The sequence below is a fragment of the Notechis scutatus genome, chromosome Z, assembly GCF_049901735.1.
Source record: "Notechis scutatus isolate UNSWTSFEM ecotype Mainland chromosome Z, rNotScu1.2, whole genome shotgun sequence".
NCBI classification, from domain to species: Eukaryota; Metazoa; Chordata; class Lepidosauria; order Squamata; family Elapidae; genus Notechis; species Notechis scutatus.
Genome location: NC_142025.1, coordinates 102,541,805 through 102,553,143, shown reverse-complemented (window position 1 = coordinate 102,553,143; position 11,339 = coordinate 102,541,805).

Genomic DNA, 11,339 nt, shown 5'->3' with positions numbered 1-11,339 from the left:
TTTTTAGGCAAGAACTTACACTACAATGCCAATTAAATTTCCAAGGACTGTTCATTCTAATTACTATTCTATAATGATTTTATTTTAACATAAATACATACATGTAGAAATTTATGTGTTTTATCTAAACAGGATACACAGAATTAGCAATAAAAGATGTTGTATGGATGCTTTGTGGCATTTATCTATCTGCCTTTGTACAGTATTTGTACAGGACAGGCAGAACAGACCCAAAACATGATACTTTTACCACTATGCTTTGCAAATGGGATAAAGTTTTTAAGCTGGAATGTAGTATTGTCTTTTTGCCAAACTTAATGCTTTTCATACAAGATAAAAAGTACTATTGATCTCATCTCTCCACCAAACATTCTTCCAATTGTTCTCTGGCTTATCCACATGAGCTTTTTGCTCACTATAGATTAGCAGTGACATTCTTTTTGAAGAATACTATCTTTCTCCTTGCAACTCTGCCATGGACACAATTGTTCAATGTTCTGCTGATTGTGGTCTCATGAATATAGGCCTTTTCCAACCCAAGATATGCCTTTATTTCCTTAGACATTACCTTGGGATTCTTTAAGACACCTGAAATATTAAAACACCTTGCTTTGGGTGTGATCATGATTGGCTGACCACTCCTGTGAAGGTAACAATGGTATTGAATTGCCTTCTTTATGTGCCCGACAGAGAACTGCTAGTATCCAAACTCTTTGGAAATAGTTTGTGATATTTTCAATCCTAATGAGCATCAACAATTGTTTTTGGAGGTCCTGAAAAATCTCCTTGGTTCATGCCATTGCACATTTTCATATATCTGTATTGTTAACAAATACCCAACATTCTATTTAGTATCTCCCACATTCACATTACGAAATACTATATACAGTATATTATAAATACTATATATGTTGAACTCTACTTCATGGTAATTTAATTATACTTATCCCTGAACATTTCACAATGCTGACAATATTCTCTTGCAATATGTTGCCAACACCCTAGCTATTTTTGAGAACCAATTTTTAATATTTCATTTCAGGGAAGCTTTACAATGTTTTTTGTCTGTATGTGGGCACTTTTTTCTGTTAGAGAACCCTGATGAAATAGCATTTCTGCAGCATCTTCTCAGGAGAAGTCTTTTGCAAACCAGAATTAACTGGGTTATATATGTATTGGTGGGTGGAGAGAACCAATATCAATGTCAGAAGTCTTTCTGGGTGTTTTTTTTCTTGTTTGTTTTTAATGAAGGAAAGCCAAAACACTGTTTATTATTTGAAAGAAATACTGGTATCTGGACTGGGACAGTAAACACAGTTATTGGATGATCTGCAACGGAGAGAATAAACATTGTTTTGATGGCAATATCTGCTTTAAGATATTGGATTGCTTGGACTGAGCAGTGATTGGCTGAAGAGGCTGTAGTAAGCTCAAGTATCTATGGAAGCTGAATTCATATGTGGAAAGTTTTTTATTAAAATATATTTCTTATACTGTCTCTATATTCCTTAAACATTAACAGAATCCAGTCTCCCTAGATAATTGACAGTCAAGCTAAAACTAAGTTAATCCAGTAAAAATAGTAAAGGGACAAAACATTTACTCAAACTTTCTTGAACCCCCAAACAAGTTACCTAGACTTAATCCATACTTCGAAGAAGAAGGTCTATAACATTGACAGTCTCGTTTGCTAGGATAAACATCACAAATGACATGTACCTACTCAAATTCCACTCCCCACAAAAACCACTTTTTCTATTTTAAAATATGTGTTTTCTGTAACCTGTTTGTAGCTTACTTTTCAGGAGCGGACTCCTTGCTCCTGAAAGAAGCCAGCTCCTCCCCGTGCAGCTGTTTGATGTCTTTCTTGCGAAACCCCAGCTTGAGACCTTCAAATTCTCTGCACAATTGGTGCCCAATTGTGTGTGTGTGTGTGGGGGGGTAAGACTAATAGCCAACAGACTGAGCCCAGCTGACATCAGATAATTATGTCTGGGAGTGTGTGTGTTTCTGTTTCTGTACTTTGCCGACTTTAGCGAGAATAGCGAAGGTGGTCATGAGGTTCCCTTTGAAACTGCAGCTGCTTGAAAAGGAGATACTTGATAAGTACCTTAAATTTCTGTGTTTATGCCTGGTGAATCTCTCTCTCTCTCTCTGTGTGTGTGTGTGTGTTTCTCTATCTTTTCCTCTCACCGCAGCTGGACTTAATCTGTCACCCTTAGTTACACCCAAATTCTTGCAACCTGTCTCTGGCTGTGACCAGGAAAGCAAGGGAGTGTGACAAGAATTCATAGAATCCCTGCAGGTCATGAAAGGTTTAGGTTATGAGCAAAATCAGACTTCAGCAGTCACCAGCCTGATCTCTGAAAAAAAGCCATAATTTAGAAAGGATTTTCTGCATAAGAACAGTCCTCCCGGGCACAGAGCCTGAAAACTGTCAGTGGCGGATAGGAATGGAAGGATCTCTTACTCTTTGAGGAAAGTTCTCTCAAGTGTCAGATGCATGCAAACTTTCAGTGGAAGGAGGGATCCTTAATCTTTGGGGGGGGGGGGGAAATCCTCTCTGACAAGCAGTCTTATAAACTATTGGTGGGAAAAGGAAAAGATAGCAAAGCTGCTCCCTCACTAGGAGGTCTCCATGGGTGGCTGTGGCCACCCAAAACAATTCAGGGACTTGCATATTAGATAGAAAATGGGAAATTCTGCTTTGGAGATTTTGCCAATTTCCCTATTGGGAAGATTCTTAGATACCCGGGATAGGAGAAAACTATTTGTCAAGGCGGGAATGAAAAAAGTTATGCACAAAAATTATGTAGGGACTGGACTAAAATCAGAAATGAATCTAATTTGGCCAGCAAAGATATTTTTGATTATTAAAGAAAGAAAATGAAAACGCCTGGCCATGGTATGTAAAATGTAAGAGGTCTGGATCTTTTCTCTTTGTAACATAGCCTTTGTGTATGTATTTTATGTACATTGTAATTTTATGTTTTTAAGTAAGAAAAGTTAATATAAAAATATCACTTAATTATGCTGTTGATTTATGATCTATAAAGGAAACATATAAAACAATACACATTTTCTTTAGTTTCTCCACTTTGCTGGGCTAATAACCAAGTGCCTTAGAGCAGGGGTCTTCAAACTTGACAGCTTTAAGACTTGTGGACTTCAACTCCCAGAATTCCTAAGCTAACATGACTGCAGGAGGAATTCTGGGAGTTGAAGTCCACAAGTCTTAATTTGAAGACCCTTGCCTTAGAGGATAAAAAAAGGTGGGGAGAGGAGGGGGATTCTTTAAATCACACTTCACTCTGCAGTCTGTTTGGACCATTTGAACTGCTAAACATTTATTCCTTCTAAATCTCTTAAGAAATGACTGAAATAAGCTATGGGGAATCTCAGTGGAGATTCATAATCATTCAGGTCATGGTTGTCCCAAACGTGGTTTTTCCTAAAGGCAATTAGACTTATTTTTGTTTTTCCCTTTGAAAACATTTTGCTTCACCCTCAAGAAACTTATTCAGTTCTAACTGAAAGGAGGGAATGACAGCAAACCAACATGGGAAACCTTTTTTCACATTTTTTTTTCCTTTTCTTATCCCTGCCCCCAAGAAATTTCAACATGTAAAAAACAAGAAAAAAAAGTCAAGGAAACAATTGATTCATTAATAGGGGAAGATGGTAAGAAGCTGACAAGGAGCAGGAAGAAAGCAGAGCTGCTTAACTAGGTTTTTTTTGCATGTATTTATATAAAAGGAAAAAATAGTCCAACATATCAAAACAACAAACACCCCACTATAAATTGAAGATTAGGAATGCAAGTCATAATAAGCAAGAAAATGGTAAGAGAACACCTATCCACTCTAGGTGAATTCAAATCACTAGGAGCAGATGGATTTATAGAATAACAGAATAACAAAGTTGGAAAGGGCCTTGGAGGTCATCCAGTCCAACCCCCTGTTCAGACATGAAAACCCTATACCATTTCAAACAAACAGTTGCCCAATCTCTTCTTAAAAACCTCCAGTGTTGGAGCACCCACAACTTTGGAAAGAAAGTAATTCTGTAATGTTAGGGCTACCTCCAGCTTTTACTCAGATTTTACTAAAGTTCAGGAAAGGTATATAAATTACCCACAAACATTGGTAAATTTGGGTACCATTGGGGAGTTTCTTTTAAGTTCTAGACAAAGCAACAGCACAACGTGCTCAAACCCTGAAAAATTAGAAATTGGGAAATGAGCAAGCTGTAAGTTAACCAGGAAGCAACAGCACAACGTGCTCAAACCCTGAAAAATTAGAAATTGGGAAATGAGCAAGCTGTAAGTTAACCAGGAATTTAAAAAACCAGCTAGCTAAAGTCAGGATTGATTTAATTATTCCCAGGATTGGCTTCCCCTGAAAGGTTTCCTTTCAACAATGCTAAAAGATATGAAGAATGGTTGCAGGAATTGGTTATGTCAAGTTTAATGAAAAGAAGGACTAGGGGTGACATGATAGCAGTGTTCCAATATCTAAGGGGCTGCCCCTAGAGAAGAGGGAGTCAAGCTATTCTCCAAAGCACCTGAAGGCAGGACAAGAAGCAATGGACGGAACATAATTAAGGCGAGAACATACTGAAACTAAGGAAAAAGTTCCTGAGACTGAAAACTATTAATCAGTGGAACAGCTTGCCTCCAGAAGTTACGGGAGCTTCATATGTGAAGCTTTTTAAAAAGGTTGCTTTTTAAACAACCATTTATCTGAAATGATGTAAGTTCTCCTGCTTGAGCTTGACTAGAAGACCTCCAAGGTCCCTTCCAATTCTGTTATCCTGAAATGGGACAAGAGTTCTATTTTGAAAATTGGATGTCTTTTAGTGAAATGTGTCTTCCTGTCTTGTCAATGTTGAAAGGAAAACTTCAAAAGAAGGGGAAGCCAATCCTGGGGATAATTCAATCAATCCTGACTTTATCTAGCTTTTTTAAAATTCCTGATTAACTTAGTTTGCTGTTTGTGCTAATTAAAGGAAGAAACTGCAAATTCACAACTCAACAGAGGCTCATTTCCTTATCTCTAATTTTTCAGTGTTTGAGCACATTGTGCTGTTGCTTTGTCTAGAACTTAAAAGAAATTCCCCAATAGTACCCAAATTTACCAATGTTTGTGGGTAATTTATATACCTTTCCTGAACTTTAGTTAAATCTGAGTGAAAGCTGGAGGTAGCCCTCTACAAGGAATATTAAATTTAATGCTAGCTCTATGTCTCTAACTGCAAAAACCTCTATTGAAATTGATGAATGGCATGCACAGCTACCATGCATGTAACTTTTTATAATTGTACTTTATAAGAAAGATAATGATTTGTAACTGTATGTAGAAATGGAGGTTTGAGAAAAGAATGCAAGTTTTAAAAGAAATTAAAGGAGCGGTCTAGATAGAATGTAAGAAGATAATGATTTGTAACTGTATGTAGAAATGGAGGTTTGAGAAAAGAATGCAAGTTTTAAAAGAAATTAAAGGAGCGGTCTAGATAGAATGTAAGAAGATAATGATTTGTAACTGTATGTAGAAACGGAGGTTTGAGAAAAGAATGCAAGTTTTAAAAGAAATTAAAGGAGCGGTCTAGATAGAATGTAAGAAGATAATGATTTGTAACTGTATGTAGAAACGGAGGTTTGAGAAAAGAATGCAAGTTTTAAAAGAAATTAAAGGAGCGGTCTAGATAGAATGTAAGAAGATAATGATTTGTAACTGTATGTAGAAACGGAGGTTTGAGAAAAGAATGCAAGTTTTAAAATAAATTAAAGGAGCGGTCTAGATAGAATGTAAGAAGATAATGATTTGTAACTGTATGTAGAAACGGAGGTTTGAGAAAAGAATGCAAGTTTTAAAAGAAATTAAAGGAGCGGTCTAGATAGAATGTAAGAAGAAAGCAAGAGAAAGTTTACATACTGTCAGTGATAAGAAAGTTTAAGAAATGTGATTCAGAAGATTTGAAACTAGCATATGTTGTGTGTTAAAATTTGAGTGATTTTGCATTTTAGTGTGGATTTATCCTTAATAATGCATTCCATAATAATGGAACTTTAAAAGAGCTGATTGTATGTAGAAACGGAGGTTTGAGAAAAGAATGCAAGTTTTAAAAGAAATTAAAGGGCCATTCCTAAATATGTACTTGGCTTTCTCTTGAAGCCCATGAAAGGAAAGAATTTTTTTTTAAAGAAAGCCAATTTGGTCTACCCATTAAGGAACCAGGCTAGAAAGCTGGATGCTATGACTTCAACTTAGCCATAAAAACCAACTGCATGATTCTGGACGAGTCCTTTTTTCTCACCCCTAGGAAGAAGGCACATTTTTGCTTTCCTAAGCACTATTGCCTACTCTGCTGTGTTGCCTCGAAGCAAATTTGTATTTCAGCCTGTATCAGTAATTCCATCATCTATCTTACAGAAAAAACATTTCAGCATTGTCTCAATGTAGGCTATTAAGAAAAAAAGGCACATTTTACTTTTTATCTGTATATTTTACTTTAAAATTCCTAAGTGGGTTATGAGAGCACTTTGTCCTTTAACGTGGCATCTAATAAGGGTGAAAGAAGGGAGGGAAAAAAGCTTGGCAATATTTAATAGAGCTCCATGGACAGGTATAGTCTATTTGAAACTATTTCTCCCCCCTCCCAAACTTTTGGCTCTGGAAGCAGTTCAGAAAAATAAATACATTCTCATACATTATACCAGGTCTGCAAGTTCTCATTCTGGAAAATTAAGAAATGGAAAAGCATTACATACCTTTGCAGCTCAAAGGGTGAACCAACTCTTGTCTTAAGTTATATGTGAAAACAAATAAATCTGTTATAATTTGGGGTCTCACTTCCTGCCATATGGAAGTTCTCGCACTGTGATACGATCTGCTAATTCTCCTGCTATATACTCTCTAATGAAGTAATTAAGCCTAATAAGGCTCAAAAGCCAATCGTGGCTAGTTTTAATTAAACAATTTAAACTATTAAACCAATTTAAATCTGGAACGTTCTCCATCTCTTGCATTGTAAATTCACCTTTTGGGGAATCTGTTTAAACTCTAGAATTGAACCATTTGCAGGTATTAAATGTGGAATCATAGAAAAGAAAGACATGCACTTTAGATCAGGGGTACTCAAACTTGGCATCTTTAAGACTTGTGAACTTCAATTCCCAGAATTCTCCAGCCAGCATAGGAATTGAAGTCCACAAGTCTTAAAGTTGCCAAGTTTGGATACCCCTGCTTTAGGTTCTGGTATGTTATGGTGTACATTTCTTCCACATGAGATTTTCCTGGATCCTGTGGCAAAAGGCCAAGACCCAAGTCAGGTGACTTATTAGATTCTGAGGTTGTAAACAATCCAAACCAGTTATAACACTTTTTATTTGTACAGTTTCTTTAACAGTTAATCTGTATCCTGCTGACCATGGGTCATCAAAGCAGTAGAAGTCATTTTGAAATCAAGCCATCCTGAACTCCAGTCAATGATTTGTTGCCCCTAACCCAGTCTATGCCTAGCAAGAGAACCTTCCCCAAAGGAGGAAGTTTGTATATCTCATGGAAACAAGAATCTGCTTTCTTGCTAGTGAAAATAACTGAGAGTTACAGAAACAGATTTGAAAAATCCCTAATGAATCACTAGGTATAGATGAATGTTGAATGTTAATAGAATCCTGGCTACCCCACAATAATGGCTAATGATTATGTTGGTTCAGTAGCCTTCAATAGGAACCTATCAGGAGAAACTGTAGTCACTTCAGGAGCAGTACTCCAAGGTAATGCAAACGAAGCAGCATTGGATTTGGTTAGCCTTCACCAATTAAACATTTGCCTCACTTTCTATTGCACCTCTTTTTGCTAATCGGATGACAAGACCAATCAACATTTCAGCTTTTCAGCTTTTCACCACTGAACAGCCAAACAACTGATTGAATTCATAGTAGGACTCATACTATATTATGTTAATGGAAGGGGGAAATGGTGTAAAAATTGGGTATTTGTCTGTATGTTTGTAATGGTATTGGTATAATAATTGCTCTAATATGTGCATTTGATATGCTTTAATAAGAGTATTTATTATTGATACAAAAATGGGCAGACAAAACTTTAGTGCACTTCATCAGGGGAAACTCCAGGGAATATTTGCTGAAAACTGGGCATGGCAGATTGTGAAGGTAATAATTGAGATAATTGACCTTGTATTGACCCTTTCAAATAATTTTTCTCCTAAAAAAAATTCTTGCTCCATAGAACGGAGGGATTCCATAGCTTGGAGCATGTTAAGCAAGCTAGCCAACACTACACTATTGTTTTCTAAATGAATTCCTATTGTATGGTTGTTAGTCTGTAACCCGGGTGTTAAATTCAATTGTGTCATGGGACATCACCTGATGTATTACAATGTTTTTTTGCATTTGAAAAGCCAAGGTAGGCATGGCCTGTGCATGATCCATCCAGCCTGCGGGCTGCCAGTTTGACACCGCTGCATCTATAACCTTCCTTTTTACATCTAACAAAGATCAGTTCCTTTTCCCAAACAAGCACCTTTCATAAGGAAATCTAGTGACAGTTCACCATAGCCCCAAAACAAATCTCCTTTGTGAAAATTCAGATGAGTCAAAATCTGGTTTCTCTGATAACAAAAGGTATGCAAAAAATGGTCAAAGTGTAGGTTTTAGTTTAATTGCATTGGAAGTTTATTCACACATATAATGAATGATGGAATGGCTATGCAATCATATAGATGTAACATAAATCCATCCAAAGATCAGTCACAATTTTGGTTTTTTTATTCTGAAACTTGAAGCAATCTGAAAAGTATTTTAGTACTTAATATTATATATTACTGTAATATCAACATTGCATTCCATCCAAATAATCCATATTAAATGCTTTGCCTGAAGCTTTCCTACTTCATCTTTCCCAAAACAGAAATATACTATAAATTCAAGTATGTAGAAAGAAATTAGGCCTTGCATTGCTATGAGATAAATATTAACTGAAAGGATTTTTTACATACAGAGGGAGTTGCTGCAAGGACTCTTTATAGATCAGATATGCTCAACACATCCAAATTTGGCAATTTCCATGAACATGGCTTCTAGCTACCTATACAGTTCCAAGAGACGCATGACCTGGCATTACACCTTATGCTAACCCATGATGTTACAGTGTACTAACGAAACTGAAAGTGGCTGGGTTTGTATAACATACTAAATTTAAATATTATGCTCTGTAGGCCACTATGGCTGTGTTCACACAACATGCTAAGCAAAACTCAATTTTTACTATGATGTATGAAAGTAATCTCAGAGTAACTGTAGACTCTTTGGTGAAGCATACATTCACATGTTGCACTAAACCAAAATGCATCTTTTTGGTTTAGCACATTATGAATACAAACTATAATTTGTAGATTGTGGTTTATAGCTCAGCATTTTGTGATTTATTTAATGAATTATAGTAAAACAAACTAAGAGTTAGTGTAGTGTTTTAGCAAAGGAACAAAATACTTGATTTTATATTTTGAACTTGAAAACAGGTAATTGCCCCCCAAAAGGTTTATAAAATATCAGTGTAAACCAGTATGGAGTGGGGTTAAAGGAAGATTTTTTTAAAAAAATGTATCCGTTTGATTGTGAGACATTTTTTCAAAAACAGTTGCAATTATTTAGGCCTGTGTTCTCTCTTCCTAATACATCTCTTCATAGAAGCATTATAACAGTTGTGATTAAATAATATATTTAATTATAAGTTCATTATAAATATTTTCCAAGATGGGATTTTGAGATACATTATTTCATATTTGGTTGTATTGTTGCTACTTTTCTTTGATCATTTCTTTTTAAAAATGTTCAGCAAAGATATATAAAATATTGGTAATAGCTCCAATTTCATTGTAGCACTTTCTTCAATTTTGCATTGCTGTGCATTCATTTACAATTAAAGTTTGATCTTGAAGAAACCCCTTGCGAAACACACAGTGTCACATTGCTGTCCCGTGGCTTTTTTCCCCTTCACAGAGCTGGGGTGGGCGTGGCCTGGGCGTGACGCATCTGTCCTGTTAGTTGCCTGTTTGACATCCCTGGTAAAGTATTTAATACCTCTGGGCTAAAGTACAGTAAGTTATCTTTAAGATATGACATGCACCAGCAAATAACTGGCTAAGTTTCTGGTAGTTAATTAAATTAGCATATAATGGATTAGCAATATACTGTCCCTGCCTTTTCTCTTTCCCCTGTATATAGCAGCCAATATACAAAGCATAAATGGGAAATTCAAAATGTGGTGAAAGTTACATCCATATGAAATATTACCTGGAATAAAGGGAGGAGATGTGGGTTGTGGTCTACTAACTTGTATTACTGCAATGTAAGTGGACAGCATTTCATATTTATGCTTCCTAATTTTGGTTGCAATCTGTATTAATATGTTGGTGAGAACAATAGAGACTGACATGGGATGGATGTAGAAAAAAATTGGATTGATAATCAATGTATGTTTTATATCCTAAATCTTATTTTAGAATTAAAACAAAACAGGATTTAGTAGGATAGATCTGACTATTGGAATATACCAAAATAGTATAGACTTTTTGCAAAACAGGGAGAAAAATCAGAACCCTTTCTGTACCAATAAATGAATTTAAAATGTCTCAGCCAATCATTGTTCCTTTGCCAGCCAGCAAGCAAAACAAAGCAAGATTTTTTATTTTGCATCTGAACAAAAAGAATGAAATTTGGGGATTTCATGTTTTTATGATATTAACAAGCCACTGGGCTGCTTATTCTGTGGTTGTCCTTTTACCCCAGTTCTGACATTCAGCCATTTTATTGGGAGGCAGACAGGACAAAGCAAGCATTCCTGCCAATAATAAAGCAAAATAGTGCTGTTTGTACAATAACATTCACTACTTGTAAATGGGAATTTCATTCTTGACAAAACCTTGGGAATGTTACAGGAAAAAGCCAGTACTTTGTCCAATGCTAAACCATCAGGATCAGTGCCTTATGTGCCACAGAATCAATCTAACCCATGTTCTGAGTTGCATTCCCATTTGGATGTAGTGTGTTTTAGAATGCATTGTTCATGGAACAGCAAACTGTTTAAGTGAGAAATTGTTTGTAGCACTAAGATCTATTCTTTCCTTTTAGAGATGCAGTTACTCTCTTATATAAGGGAAAATAGGGAAATTGAGCAAAATCTAAAGAATCACACAATTTCCAAAACTTAAAAAAAAATATACCCACAATTTAAAATGAGCCTGGAAATGATCCTGATACTTACAATCCTGATTCCTACCTTCAGTATCATGATTAATTGAAGCAAAAATTGAAC